Raw genomic sequence first — 16,411 nt, forward strand, 5'->3', positions numbered from 1 at the left:
AGTTGATCCTAACTCTGATTAACATGAATTAAAAAAGAAAATTTTTAGGAAAATTGAATTATTAAGGTAAAGACAGTTACTCTGCTTTTTCTAAACAGCATCTAGCACATGGTTGATGTTCAATAAAGGCTGAGTGCTAAAAACTATGTATCTTATTAGCAACACATCTCAGTACTATCATTTGGGAAAAGTTCTTCCACAAATCAATACTACGAAGAATCAGGCAGCAGGTGGAGGATGTAAAAATGAATCATTTTTCAATAACTTCTTTCAGTGTGGAAGCTTTCACATGTCTAGACATATTTCTCTATTGAATCTCACACAGATATTTAAGGGGTTGTTTTTCCCCGTTGCATACAAAATTACCCTAATTATAGCAGAGCATTTTGCTCACATGCTGTCAATCGTAGCCAAAGAGTGAAGTCCATCTGTGTCCCTCTCTGCAGCTCCAGCCAGTACATCCAGCATCCCACCTCAGTCATCAGGTATGGGCTGAGCAATATTTTCTCTCCAATTTGATGATGAACATAGTAAGTTCTTCTATTTTTAGAACTGAGTGGAAACATTACAAATTTCCCACATGGCATTTCACTAAAAGTTTAACCTATTCCTTAGTAATAAAAATGTGAAGAATAGCAAGTAACAAAACTTTGATTTAAAACTTAATTTTGAGTGAGACAAGAATTTGAAAGCACTCTCATGTTCTCATGGTTTCTCTATCATTCTCAGATAACCAGGTGTCGATGACTTGCAGAATTACATCCATATCTTGTTTGAGAAATTTTCAGAAAGATAAACCCAGCAAGATAAGAAATCCCAGGTGCATAATCATTTCAGGGATGCACCTGGATCTGAAAGGCAAAGAAGGAACAAAGAAAGAACAAAGGGGACTAGAGGACTTACTTGGCCTGGATGTTAAGCGTCACCTGGGTAGGACCAGTAATAATTTCTGAAAATGATTTCCAGGATGCTTGACATAGCTCATGAGATATTCCTCAGCGCACAAGCTCATCATTTTGATATATGTGAAAAGAAATCTTCATTAACAAAAAGGACGGAATTCGATTTTAAAGTTTCTAACAGGTCACAACGTTGCTATTGAACACCTGCTCCCAGTATCACCTCACTTGCTCTCCATCACACTTCATTTAACTTACTTTGGTCCATACTTGGAATTACTTCACAAATGAGGATGGAACTCTATTCTGGGTTGTTTGTAGGTGAATAGGCAGTCTCATCTTTTTCATGACGCCCAGGGGGATTGGGCAATTAGATACTTTGACTCATCTAAGCAGTATTTGATGATCACCTCTGTTCCCTCCCTAACCAAATCATTGCTAACCCTCTTTGGAGACAACGTATTTCCAATGACTCTCTTGGCCAGCAGATTAGTAATTTCACTGGTGCAGCCCTGCTTACATCCAGGCTAGGCCACACTGGCTTTCCTGCAGAAAAGATTTCCTGGAATAACGGAAAGTGTTCAGCACTTGATATTATATGCCATGGGTTTAAGACCTAGTTCTGCAGTTTACCAGGCATATGAATACAGGGAAAATACTTAGTGTCAGTGAACCTCAGTCTCCCATTTACAACAGGAATCTTGACCCCTGATTCACAGGACTGTCAAATGGTTGAATGAGATGGTTTGTTTGAAAGTGCCTGACTTATAGTGGGTCCAAAATAAACCTTCGCTGAATCTGAACTGTTTAGCTTTCCAGTAACATGGAAACAGATACCAGGAACCCCGTACCTTCCCTGCATCCAGAGAGTTAAGTGTACCACACATGAGAATATGGATTCTTTTATGTTCATAATGCATTGTTACAAAAACACCCAAATGCCACATAGCCACCTAAGAGGACTGAAATGACTGACAGATAGCATTGACCTTCTCCCAGGAAATCATGGATTTTCAAAACAAGCACTTTTTAAAATTACATAAGTATGCAGCATGAATCAGAAAAGCACAAGGCTCTGTTTGCTTGTTTGATCAACATTTCATTTTCTGTAGCTTCCATCTTCCTTTTATTGCTTGGCCTGCTATCTCCCTCAATAGAAGAAGGTTGCTGGGACGTTATAAACGTCTTCTTAAGGTTCTTTGGCAGATCACATGTTTTACTTAATTAAATAATGTCCCAATTAATTGATTTGTTTGTAGACATTCTTAATTTAGTAAACGCTGAGTAGAATGCTAAAAATACCATTATATTTCTGACAGAGGCACCACTAAAGTCTGATAATTGATAGCTTTGCTGTTTTCTCTGATGGCCTGAAAAGCTTTTAAAGCTAAATTCTGTAATCATGTTCATCTTTGGAAATTAGTTTTGTGAAACCACACATTTAGTTCTTGCTGAGAAATCTCATTTTAGTCATTTTAACATAATTTATAATGCATAAACTAAATTAGCTTTTGTAGCTAAGCCAGCACATTTTTCTTTAATTTTTATCTCATCCTAATATATTTTTGACCTTGAAAACTGTAATGTCTGTTGGATATTGAAGCCTCTGAACAAAGAAAATCATTTCCATTCCATCACTATGGTTACACTTTCTTCGCTCTCCAGCACGGAACAGCGCTGAAAACTGTTGAATCTGGATTCCTCAGGAGGCCAAGGGGAACTTCGCGTAATATCATTTAGTTCTGATTAAATAAACACATATACATAATGGAACCCAGGAAAGTAGCAAATTACTTCACTCTGTTTACATTGCATATGATATGACTGATGGTAAGGGGCAATATATCACCCAATGTGATTTGCTTCAGGTTCTGTTGTGTGTGGCTTTTCCCCAGGTGGTCACACATACATATTCGTCTCAAAAAACACAGTCAAAATGCCAGGCAGCTCCTAACACCTCCAGTACTCCTGAAGTCAAAGCGGTTTCATCCCTTTCTAACAACCAAGAACTTCAAGGGTGACGCATACAGTTCCCTGTCCACCAGAGACAGGTTTCAAATGAGCTTGCGACAGCTCTCAGCATCCTAAAAGGGCTTTGGCTGCCCCACAAAAGCAAGGTAAGGAACTGGTCATTCAAACAAATGCCGTACCTGCTGCCGCTAACAGAAAAAATACTCTTTCTACAGATGGCACCCTCTGATAAAACGTTGCTTGAATTTTTTTTATTACACAGCTGGTTCATGATGTTAACTACAATAGGTTTGCTGGTTTTTTCCTCTCGGTAGTTCACGTATCAAAGGCATCTTGGTGAAAACTGTTGATAATAGTCAGTATCTTCAAGTGGCCATAACTGTTAAAAGAGGATATCCAATCAGCATTGTGGCAAAATAAACCCATATAAACTCAAATAGAATGTCTCATTCCTAAAATTCATAGGCACACACATTTCCAGCTACCCTGACTGGATCATGCAAGAGCAGTGCAGAGCTATTAATTTCAGTAGCAAATGATAAAATAAGAAGTGGGCTGAGGGAGGAAACACCTAACAACACGCTAGAGCTCAGGTAGGAAAGAAATCTGCATCTTTAATAGCTTTCAGGTACAGGGGCCACAGGAATACCCCTGTGGCCTGGCATAGGGCTTGCCCATAGTGAACACGCATTAAATGTTTGTGGTGTGGAGGAATGGGAGGATGGATGAAAGGGCTCACTGTTTTATAGGATTTAAAGATTCTCTGATGACAGGACATGACACACCGACACTCAGATAGGTGAAAGGCAGAACTCTATAACTTACACTTCCAAGTGAGAGCAGGCTGTCAGACAGGGTCACACAGGGCTTGCACGCAGGCACAGGGTAACGGCAAGCTGGAGCAGGAGGGGGCAGCTTATGTACGGCAAAGGGAGGGGGTTAGCTATGTTTCCCAGACTCCCCGTGGACTGGCTAATTTGAATAATTCTCTGGGCTCCAGGGCATAGGGACCAGTTGTCTGGTACCTGATCCATGGGTCATTAGGAGTGCATAGTGACCTAGTGGCCCTGGACTGTGAGAACCTGATAAGGAAAGTGTTTGAGGTTTGGACTTAATCAGCTGCTCAAGAAAGAGAACCGACTGACCTCTAGCCAGAGCCTCAAAGCTGGATCAAGACAGCATTTAAAAAAAACAAAGACAAAAACAAACCTCGGTTGTACTCATCTGCCCATAGAAGGACAGAATCCAGCCCAAATCCAGGAAAGCACTGCATGTGACTTAAAAGCAACCAAAATGTCAATGAAGTGTGACAGGGAGTGTTTAACAAAAGCTAACCTGACGCTTACTTGCACTAACTCTGAACACAATTACAAAATAATTTATTAGAAGTCTTTTGGCAAGGTAACCAAGTTTCATAACTTGGTTTTGGTGAGTAAAAAGCCAAAAAGAAGCCAACTCCCAAACACTTCCCATGTTTTTAATGACCTCAAATGTTTTCCCAAAATGCAACAGGGTCATTTCCGCACATGAGCTGGAACATCTAGATTTTTAAGGCAAAGATAGCCAGGACTTCCCAATTCCGGGAGGGAGTACCATCCTATAGCATGCTGCATCAGAGGCAGAAATCAGAAGCCAGGTGCGGTAGGTAGAACAATATTCCCCCAAAGACATCCCTGCTTTAATCCCCAGAGCCTGTGAACGTGTTATGCTACATGGCAAAGGGGGAGTAAAGCTGCAACTGGAATTAAGGGTGCTAATAAACTGACTTTAAAATAGAGAAATTATGCAAGTGGGCCCTATGTAATCTCAAGGGTTTTTAAAGGTAGACAAGGGAGGCAGAAGGGGATGTCAAAGTGATGAGATGTGAGAAGGACTTGCCCGCCATTGCTGGCTTTGAAGAAGGAGGGAGGGGGCCAGGACCAAGGAGTGTGGGCAGCCTCTAGATGCTGAGAAGGCAAGGGAATGGTTCTCCTGGGGAGACCTGTTATTGTGTCATCCTTCAGTCTCAAGTATCAACTCTCTTTAAATGTTTATGTTTAAAGACATATACTAACCTAGTCTGATTTTGTAGAAGGTGGCACTGGAACAGAAGAAACTTTCTTCTCAGACCACAGGATCGACTTTGAGTTAAGGACTTGATTTGAGTTGAGGACTTCAACTCATGCCAAACAATAGTCAAGGAGGACAGCTACACATTCTGTATGTTAAAGTAATAATTAATTTTTTACTTTGGCTCCTTAGATTCTTTCTTGTACACTCAAAAGAATACACCTCAGATGAATCCCCTTCGTTAGAAGTAGAGGACACCAGAATTTACACTATGTTTTTGCAACACAAAGAACAGGGAAGCAGAAGTGGTTTCGAGGTCAGGGTTAAAGAGGTTGAGGGGATATGACCGTGGCTAGAAAAAATGCAAGGTGGCTGAGTTATCCTAGCGTGGATCCTTCAGGGGCAGGCATTATTCTAAGCTGGTTATCAAGTTTATGGGTAAAAATCAAGAGGTGCATTCTTTAGAGAGCAAATGGCTGAGGGGAGAGCGAGATCAAGCTGAGTGTCAATCCAAGCTTCACTCCTGAGTGACAGCGGGCAGTCTTCAGGCGACCTCCCTCTGTTTTCGTGGGACCTTCCTCTGCTTCTACAGCTAAATCAAAATGCTTCTCTCTCTGGCAGGGATACCCAAGGCCCTTAACTTTCCATTTGTTCCCCTTAATGGAATTTTGCTTCTTTGATCTGTCTCTTCTGCTTTTTTCCTTTCTGAGTTCAGAAAGCTTGACTATCTGAGTTCCCTTTTTGGTCTCTCTTATCCTCCCAATCTGGTTTTTAAATGTCAGTTTTAGTCAAGGGTCTCTCCGTTTTTATATTGGGCTTGTCTTATTTTCCTTTTTTCTTGAGGCGAAAGGTTCTTTAAAGATCCACTTTGTAACTGTTGGTTACTTTTGTTGTTTTTAATAACAAAACTGTACATCTCAGAGGAAGCAGTGGTAATAAAATCTCTAGAGGCAAATTTACTCCTTCTTTCAGTATCTATTCATCGGATGCCTACTTTACTTCATGATAAACTTCAGCGAGGAAAGATAAAAAGATGAATAAGGCAGTCCTTACCCTCAAGAAGTTCGCCAACTAGGACATAAGAAAAACAACTCTTATAGAAAATAAAAAAATGAATGTGATGACCATCCTGAAGGACATGATAAATAGCTTTTCCTCTCCTTTCTTACCATCATTCTTGAACACTCCAAATAGTGCACCTCAGCCCAAATTCTCTTAGCAGAAATACAAGCTAAGAGAAGGTAAACAAGCTGGCACCCCTCCCACCAGTGGCCCACAAATACCTCCACTTCAAATACTTCATGAGAAAGGAGAACAAGGAGTACTAATGCATGGTGGGTAATCTCCTCTTAAGGCTGTTCTTGGTACTCTCATAATGCCAGAGCATCCTTTGAAGTTATCAAAACTTGTGCCCAGGAAAGAAAGCCAAAGAGGTTGAAATAGGGAAACAAATGAATTCTGACTACTGGAACCTTCAATTCTTAGAGAGACTTCCTCTATTTCACATTGAAAACAAAATCATTTCTAAGTAGATTTCAGAGAATCAGTTTATTCCCATCCCTCAGCCTTTTCCTCCCTCCGTGCGTTTTTTCTTCAATCTTCTTCGTAGGCAAGTAGGCTAATCATCGCAAGGCCACCTTCAGTTCCTTTCTTTATATCACACTACTTTCCAGTTTGTCACTAAGTGACGCTGATTCTATCTTAGCAATGTCCAAATCTATTCTAGCCTTTAATTGCCAACTACAGTTTCACTATAGGGCTGTAACACAACTTCTCCATTATCTTGTTAGCCATTTGAGTTGTTTCAGGTTTGGGCTATTATTACTAGAGCTAATATGAACATTTGCATAAACATAGGTTTGCATTCATCTTGGGTAAATACTTAAGAGCAGAATTATTTGATCATAAGATAGTAGTATGTTTTAATTTATAAGAAATTGACAGATTCCAAACTGGTTGTGCTGTTTTGTACTCCTACCAGCAATGTCTGAGAATTTTAGTTGCTTCCCATCCTAGCCAACATTTAATGTCATCAGGCTTTTTAAATTTAAGCCATTCTAGAAGTATGGTGATATCTTAATATTAATTTGCATTTCCCTGATGACAAATAATATGCAATTTTTCAAGTGTTCATTGGCCCCTTATATATCTTCCTCTGTGAAGTGTCTAATTCACCTATTTGTTATTCAGATGTCTTCCTGTTGTTGAATTGAAGGTGCTCTTTATGTGCTCTGCACACAAGCCTTTTGTGGTGTATTTGTATATTGAATATTTATTCCCATGCTTCCCTATTCCTTTTCTTAATGAACACTTTCAGTGAGCTGAAGTTTATAATTTTGAATAACGTATCAATCTTTTCTTTTACAGTCAGTGTTTTCTAAGAACATTTTACTTATCGCAGGGTTATGAAGATATTCTCTTATCCATTGTTCTAGAAACTTTATATCTTTAGTTTTTATGTCAGATGCACAACCCATCTTGAAGTAATTTTTGAGTGAGGTGTCAAGCAAGGGCTGAGTTCATTTCTCAAAAAGAATTTCTTTTCTCCCATTGAATAGCTTTGGCCTTTTTGTCAAAAATCACATTGACTGTATAAGCATTGGTCTATTTATAGACTCCCTATTCTGTTCCATTGACCTTAAAGGTGTATTGTTAGGCCAATGTCACACTTTCTCGATTAGTGTAACCTCACAGTATGTTTTGAAATCAGGTAGTATGTATCTTTTGACTTGTTTCTCCTCTTCAAGATTTTTCTTTTTTACTCTTCTAGGTCTTTTGCACTTCCAAATAATTTTAGAGTCAGCTTGCTAATTTTTAGAAAGAAAAAAAAGCCTTGGGATTTTGAGATTTCATTAAAAATCTAAAGGTAAATTTGGGAAAATGTACATCTTACCATAATTAATCCTCCAATCCACTAATATTGTGTATTTATTCACTTATGTACATCTTGTTTACTTTTGCTCAGTAATATTTTTTAGTTTTCAGTGAGGAATTCTGCATATATTAATATTTATATCTAATTATTTAATGTTCTGATCCTATTATAAAGAATGGTTTTTTAAATACAATCTTCAAATTGTGTGTTGCTATTACATAGAAATGCAATTGATTTTTGTATATTGACCCTGTATTCTGTGGCCTTACTAAATTCATGTGTTGGTTCTAGGATCTTTTTTGGTAGATCCCATAGAATTTTCTATATACACATTCATATTGCCATTTTTCCTTTTTGTATGTTTGTTTATTTTTGCAGTATCTCACTAGCCATGACTTTCGGGACAATGTTGAAGAGAAGAAAAAGGAGCAGTCTTCCTTGCCATGTTCCCAGTATCATAGGGAGGACAATCAGTCCTTCACCATTAAATCTGTTCGCTGTGGGTTTTATCAGATTGAGAAAGCCCTCGACTACTCCTACCTGGCTGAAAGTTTTTATGACAAATGAGTATGAATTTTACCTTTTTTATGCATTTATATGAGATGATCTTATAACTTTTCTCCTCTAATCTGTTAATGTGATATATTCCTTTAATTGATTTTCAAATGTTGAAACAATCTTGCATTCATTTGTAAGAAAAATCTTACTCTGTTATATATGCTATCCAATTATATATTCCCAGATTCAGCTTCTAATATTTCGTCAAGATTTCTGCATATCTGTTCATGAATGATATTGGACGGTGTCATCAAGCTTATATTTGCCTCTTAAAGTTGAGCAGCATTTCCAACTCCTTTTTCTGAACAAGTTTGCGTAAACTGGCACTATTTCTTTCTTAAGTATAAGATACAGTTTTCCAGTTAAACAACCGAGGTCTGGAATTGTATTATGGGAAGGTTTTAAATTATAAATTCAACTTCTTTAACAGTTATAGTGTTATTAAGTTTCTTAATTTCTTGGCATAAAGTTATTCACAGGGTTTTCTTACTAATTTTTAATGCTCCCAGCATCTATAGTGACGGTCCCTTTTACATTTCTGATGTTGGTAATTTGTAATTTCTATTTTCTTTCAAAATTTTTATCAGCATAGCTGGGGAGACTTTTCTCAACTAGGGTTCCATGAAAGAATTAAGCCCTAAGGCTCTAAGGCATCTATTGTATAAAATGATATAATTATTTTCCTATGGATCTACTATTAGCTACGTAACTTCCTTGGAAGAACAGAGAAAATAGACAACCCTATAATATCCTTTAAATCTAACTTTTCCTTGTAGAACCCCAGTTGAGAAAGATCAATTTTCAACTTTATTGATATCTGATAATCAATTTTTTCTTTCATTGATTTGTTTCTATCATTTGCTCATTTTCTGTTTCATCAATTTCAACTCTCTATTATTTCCTTCCTTCTCTTTACTTTGGGTGTAATTTGCTCTTCTTTTTCTATCTTCCTAAGGTGCCAGCATGGATGGTTGATTTGAAACTATTCTTCATTTTTTAATATAAGCATCTGCCACTAGACATTTTCATTGAAACAAGGTTTTATCTGTACCCCACAAACTTTGATGTTTAGTACTTTTATTACTATTTAGTAAAATATTCTTTAATTACCTTTGTAATTTTTTTTATTCAGTGCATGTCCTATTTAGAAGTGTGTTGCTTAAATTCCAAATATTTGAGAGTGTGTGGATATTTTGTTATTGATTTCTAATTTAATTCTTTATGGACAGAAAATATACTCTATAAGATTTTAATAATTTTAAATTTAGAAACACTTTTTAATAGTCCAGCATAAAGTCTCTCCTGATAAATATTTCATGTATACTTGAAAAAAAAGAGTTGTAAACCAACTTCTTGAACAGAAGAGAAAGCAATTATTGAAAATAATGTTCTATGATTATCTACTAGGTCAAGTTAGCTAATAGCAGTGTTTAAATCTATATATTTACAGATTTTAGTCTATTTGTCACATCAGCTACCGAGAAAGAAGTGTTCAAGTGTCCAGCTCTGATTGCGGATGTGTCTATTTTTGCTCCCAGTCCTATCAGTTTTGATTCCCATGTTTGGAGGCTCTGTCATAAGATGCTTTCAGCATTTAAGATTGTTATGTCTTTTTGATGAATAATAACTAATTCATAGTTAATTCACAATTCATACTATTACGAAATGTTCCTCTTTATCTCCAATAATACTCCTTTCCTTGAACTCTGCTGTCTTGTCATTAATTACCGCATCTTTATAGTGATCAGTGATTTCTTTCTTTTAACCTATCTATGTCTTTATATTTAAAACACATCTCATGTAACCTATAGGAATGGTTAAAACAAAAAATAGTGGCAACACTAAATGCTGGCAAGGATGCAGAAAAACTGTATCACTCATACATTGCTGGTGAGATTGTAAAATGATAAAGTCACTCTGGAAAATAGTTTGGCAGTTTCTTATAAAACTAAGCATGCAACTACCACAGAACCCAGCTGTTGTACTGTTGGGCATTTATCCCACAGAAATTAAAACTTATGTCTACACACAAAAAAACCCCTGTACACCAATGGTCAAAGCAGCTTTATTTGTAATAGCTGAAAAGTGGAGACATCCCAGAGGTCCTTCAATGGATGAATGGTTAAACAGACTGTGATACATCTATATCACGGAATACTACTCAGTGAGAAAAAGGAACAAATTATCAATACATGCAACAACTTGGATGCATCTCCAGGGAATTATTTTGAGTGAAAAAAGCCAATCGCACATATGAGTGAAATCATATGGTATTCGTCTTTCTCAGTCTGACTTACTTGGCTTAGCATAGAGAGATATGAAGAACAGATTGGTGGTTACTGGAGCAGAAGAGAAATGGGAGGAAAGCAAAAGGGGTAAAGGGGGACATTTTTATGATGATGGATGGAAACTAGACTTTTGGTGGCGAACATGATGTAGTGTGCATAGCAAAGTCAAAATACAATGAGGTACACCTGAAATTTACATAATGTTATAAACCAATGTTACCCCCCCAAAACAAAGCCATTAACAAAAGGTTGACTACTGTATGATTCCATTTATTACATTCTTGCAATGACAACATATAGAAATAGACAATAGATTAGTGGTTGCCAGGGGTCAGGGATGGGGGATTGGAGGTGAAGTGGGTGTGGCCCAAAATAGAGCAACATATCTGTTAATTCCAAGATCTGTGGTATTTCTGTGTCTGTTGCTACTGACTCATCTTTCTCCTGGTTAAGTGCCACATTTTCCTAGTTCTTCATATGTCTTCAAATATATTATTATATATTCGATTGTAGATTCTATGTTGTTATATAAGTCTGAATTTTGTTGCCTTCCTTTAAAGACTGTTATGCTTTGTTCTGGCAGGCACTTAATTTATTGACAAATCAGCTTTATCCTCTCAACGCTTGGTTTTAAGCTTTTTTATGATGGATCTAGAGTGGCCTTCTTCTAGAGCCAGAGTAGTCTTACTCTTGAGTCATAGCTTTTCCGGGATCTCAGTTGAATGCCCAGGGTGTTTATGAGGTCTCTCCACTTTAGGTCATTATAACCCCATCTTCCTGCACTGTGCAACCTCTAAGATTCTTTCCAGTTCACAGTTATCCAATAGCTATTCTCTGCCTAATCTCACTGAACCTTGATCTGTGCATACACAGCTTTCCATTCACCTCAAAACTCAAGGGGATCCTTGTGCAGATTTCTGAAGTCACGTTATCTGTGCATCTGCCTTCTCCTCAGTAATCTGATCGATAACTTCCAGCTACATCAGCGGCCCCAAACTCTAATCTGTCTTGCCTCTCTCCAGTGAAGCCACTTCTTTAAAAAGGAATAAAAACTTTTTTTTTAATTGGGCTCAACTTCTTTTTTAACTGGGCTCCACTTTGCTGTGCTGAGGTTTAGCTAGGGGTCATGGGCAGAAAGCTGGAGTGAAATCTGGTGTTTTCCTTATCTCAAGCATCACAGCCCTGTGTTCTCTGTGGTCCAATGTCTGAAAAGAGTTTCTTCGTACATTTTGTCCAGTTTTACATTCTTCACAGCAAAAAGGTTAAGTCCAATAACCACTTCTCCCTAATGGCTGGTACTGCATCCACACTTAAACATGATGCTTTATTTCATCTTCATAGTAACTCCATGAAATAAATACTCTTCAACCATATTCTGGCTAGGAAGACCAAGCTGAGATAAATTCAGCTCTTTCTGTTATCCTTTAAGCCCCTCAAGGGTAGAAGGAAATTTTATTCACTCTGTTGTTCATTGCATTTGACTCAGTCCTTTGTATACAACAGATGCTCAATAAATAAATAAAACTTTTGGTAGGTACTATTTTCAATGTGATACACATGAAAAACCTTAATCTCAGAGAAGACAAATTGGGGGAAAAGTAAGAAAGTAATATCGGTTAAGTGCTGGGATTTGCAAACTACAGATCACAGACTGAAACTGGCCCACTTGTCTTTTTTAAACAAAGTTTTATTGGAACTCAGCCATGATCCTTCCTTTGCATATCGTCTCCAGCTGCTTTCATGTTATCACGGCCAACTTGAGTCGATAGGCCTGCAAAGCCTAAAATATTTACTATCTGGCCCTTGACAGAAGTTTGCCAACCCCTGGTTTAATGCATGTTATATACCAGGCAATATGCTCGGCACTGTTACATACTTTTCACCTCATTCAATTTCACAGCTATGTTGTGAAATAATAAATAATCCCATTATCCAGATGTGAACTCTGAGACCTAGAAAGCTAACTTGTCCCAGGTTCTGTGGCTCATAAGTCGCAGAGCAGAAATTTGAATTCTGATTTGTCAGAGTTTGACAAATGCTCTTTTTGCTTCTAAAAGTCAGAGAACCTGGAAAAGAAAGGAAAGGCCCTTTTTAGTGATTTGCACATTATCACATATGGGCAAGTGGAAGTAAAGTTAAAATAAGCTAAAGAGCTGGCTTATACCCTATAATAAGAATAATTTATACCATTACTATTATAAGGAACTTTTTATACGTTGACCCTGTGCTGATTAAGAATTATATGTGTGTGGTGTGTGATACATTATAAATATATGTATATATACACACATACATACATAACATACATACATACATAGTTATATACTCACCTATATACATATATACATGCACCTATATACACATATGTATGCATATATATATAATTTTATTTACTTCTTACAGACATTCTATGAAAATATTTTCATAGGTATAGAAAGAAATGCTTAGAAAGATTATAATGCAAAATAGTAAGTAATAAATTAAGGATTCAACCTGGCTTTCCTAACTTACTAACTCTCTGTCTGTACCTTCTTTCCATTCTTTCTCAGCTCTCTCCCTTGTGTTTCTGTGACCTCGGTCGCCATCCCATTGCGTGAGGCAGGATAACGTTGTGGGGTCTTTCATAGTCACACAAATGCACCAAGAACCCACCTGCCAGCAGCTCTTCTGGACATCCTGGGCAAGCTTCTGACTCTCACTCCCAGCCCTGTCAAGTTGTGATATGTTTCTTTCCTCTCTTTTTCAAAGTGCTTTAAGCTCAGAGCCATCATCATTTAATTTTAAATTATCTTCTGATTTCCTACGTGGGCTGAGAATGAGAGTAGTCTGGGGAAAAAATGGTAGTGACAATAAACGAGAAGGGAAGCATTTGTGAAAATCCTTTTCTTCTTTTCAAAAAGAGCTGTAAGAGTATTTTTTATCAACACAACACCTTCCTTCAGCCGTAACAGAGTTAGAGAAATTGTTGGTGCAATAAATTGAGAGTTCGGGAGGTGACTCTATTGACCCAGTCTTTTCAACGGGATTGGTATTATAGGTTTCCTGCCTAGAAACCAGTGCAGGAACATTTCTAAAGCAATTCATCTTTGCCAGTAGCCCTTTCCTCCCTCCTTATGCCCCTTCCCCTTCCCAAGGTGTTCCTAAGTTCTTCAATTTCCTGGTGTCTTCAGTGCATGTTCTTCTTCCAAACCTCAGCAACTTCCCGTGGTGGCCAAGATCAAATAGCTCAGGGGGCAGAGTTAGGGACATAACTTCCCATTTTCCCAACTGGGTTTTCTGGTAACTGGTTCAAAAGAGAGTTCTCTCACAATAGGCAGACCAATAGATGTCATACAGACACAGAGAATGTCAAATCTGTAGGACAACTAAGAGTCTGATGAAATCTAGGATGCCATTTCTATAGACTATTTTGTGGAGGATTTTTGTTCATATAAAAATAAAGAGATACAGGTCACAGTTATCCCTCATGGCTGCTCTGAGTAGGTTGCTTATTTTTAGAAATGTTCCAAAGGTGAGAAATGGCAGTCGAGTAAGCGTGTAAAACCTGAATGCAAATGTGACATCTTCTATAGCCAGCCAGAAAACTCCCAGGGTTTGAGGATTGTGCAGTGGTTTCTCCAATAATAGACACTGCATTAATATTCTATCCTGGAGGGAACAGGAGAGGGCCTGACAGCTTAGGGGAGACCAACGAGTCAAAACATCACGGCAAAGGGAAGTGAACCACTAAGTGGGACAATAATCCCACAGGGCCCTAGGAAGCTGGCCACCATTTCAGCTACATCTTCGCCGAAAGTTTTTAATTGAGTCTATTGAGGATTTCCTTTTTTTCTTGTGGGGATATATCCTTGCTTTTATAATAACAGTTAACAAGGAAAATTGGGTTCATTTGAGAACCAACAGCTGGAACACATCTGTTCCATAGGCAAAAGCTAATTGCTTTTCCATTTTAAGTCATGCATTTCTGTCATGCCCCTTGGATTACACCTATCTTGAACCAGCTCACTTTCTTCCAGCTTGTCCATTTCCATAAGCGTCATCTTTCCTGGCATCCAAACCTTAACTCTGCCTCCCCTTTCTCTTTCATTTGCCCAAATGAAGCCCAGTGGTGGACACTGGCCTTACAGACAGACTTAGTAGCTGATCAGTTACCTGGAGAAGTAGCAACCGTAGAGAAAGGACTACAACAGCATCAGGTAAGAGTCGCTTGTCCTTCTCCATTTCCCTGCTCCCCGCCTCAATGCCTGTGAAAAAGAGGTGGGAAAAAAGATGAAATGAGTTGACCATGCTCTTCTTCTCTAAAGGTCAGTTGGGCTTAGGTTGTTGGGTCTGAGCTGAAAAGAAGGAAAGAAATGAGACTGGAATTTTAGACTTACAAGGGCTGGTCTTTGCCCTAACTTGAAAGGCCTAAACAGCAACGGAGGGGCTGGTTCTGGTGGCATAGCAGTTAAGTTTGCACACTCCACTTCAGCAGCCCAGGGCTCGCCAGTTTGGATCCCAGGCACAGACCTATGCACCGCTTATCAAGCCACGCTGTGGCAGGTGTCCCACATATAAAATAGAGGGAGATGGGCACGGATGTTAGCTCAGAGCCAATCTTCCTCATCTGAAAGAGGAAGATTGGCAGCAGATGTTAGCTCAGGGCTAATCAAAAAAAAAAAAAAAAAAGCTATGGAATCGTCTTAAAATGTTAATAGAGGACAAAAATGGAGTAAATTGGAAGATCATGTTTAAGATGGTGACTGGAAAAGAATAAAGCCTTTTTGGTTTGTACTGCACTAAATTCAGACTGATAAACAGATTATACTGTTTTTGTAACTTACTTTACGTAGCCAAGAAGCAGCCTAGGCTAGCGCAGAAAACATATCCTTTGGAATCGCATAAGTCTGCCTTCAAATCTCTGTCACTTAATACCTGAGTGAACTGGATTACTTCACATCTCTTGAGTCTGTTTTCACATCTATAAAATGAGAACATCATCCACCTACTGCACCATCATCGGGAGAATTACTTGAGACAAAGCATAGAGAGTGACGAGCACAATAGTGGACACAATAAGCATTCAACACATCACTCTATTATTACCACATTTGATTACCTATAATGTCTGTGCTCTCATTTCCATCAATCCAAATGCTATGATTCATCTTCAGGTTCCACCTCTTTATCCATCCCTAACTATCGTATTTGAGAATTTTATTCAAGTATTTGAAAGTGATTGTCAGGAAAAAGAAAGGGTGGACATTCTGTACAGCTCCCACAGGGCAATCTTAGAAATAAAAAGAAACAGATTTTGCTTCAGTAACTGAAATTGCTTTCCAACAATTTAAGCTAATCAATAATAGATTAGAAATAGTGAACTCCTCATCTCCACAAATAGAGACGCTGCTGAATGCTGCCACATAACAGCACATATAAGTTTTGGTATCTGATAGATTGAGGTTCAAATGCTGGTTCTGCCACTTACTAGGGGCAAGACCTCAGCCAAGTGGTGTGACCTCTCTGAGTCTGTTCCCTTAAGGAAAATCAGTCTTAATAATACCTACCAGGTCAGGGTTGTTCCGAAGATTAAAGGTTATAAGAAACTACCCCCAACCACCACCAACAGAACAAGACAACACTGCCTTGGCTTCCCTGGGCACCAAGGTAACAGAGATAAGGATGGAGGCCTCATGGGCTCAGAAAGCCTTAGGAAAATGTAGGGCATCACAATGCCTGCCAGCATCACAGAAGCTGGTGAGAGAACAGCCAAAGCCCAGTTCAGAGAAGGC

General features: G+C 38.4%; 1 long non-coding RNA gene across 1 annotated transcript; it reads right to left on the reverse strand.

Annotated features, from left to right (window-relative positions):
* Nucleotides 1-10,895: 10,895 nt before the first annotated feature.
* On the reverse strand, nt 10,896-16,340 carry LOC111770187 (uncharacterized). The gene is made up of 4 exons (XR_011431393.1): nt 16,187-16,340; nt 14,793-14,884; nt 13,293-13,466; nt 10,896-12,706 (listed from the first exon to the last, which is right to left on the reverse strand). It is a non-coding gene; the product is annotated as an uncharacterized lncRNA (long non-coding RNA).
* Nucleotides 16,341-16,411: the final 71 nt, after the last annotated feature.

The sequence above is a fragment of the Equus caballus genome, chromosome 23 (genome assembly GCF_041296265.1).
Source record: "Equus caballus isolate H_3958 breed thoroughbred chromosome 23, TB-T2T, whole genome shotgun sequence".
Classification (NCBI taxonomy): domain Eukaryota; kingdom Metazoa; phylum Chordata; class Mammalia; order Perissodactyla; family Equidae; genus Equus; species Equus caballus.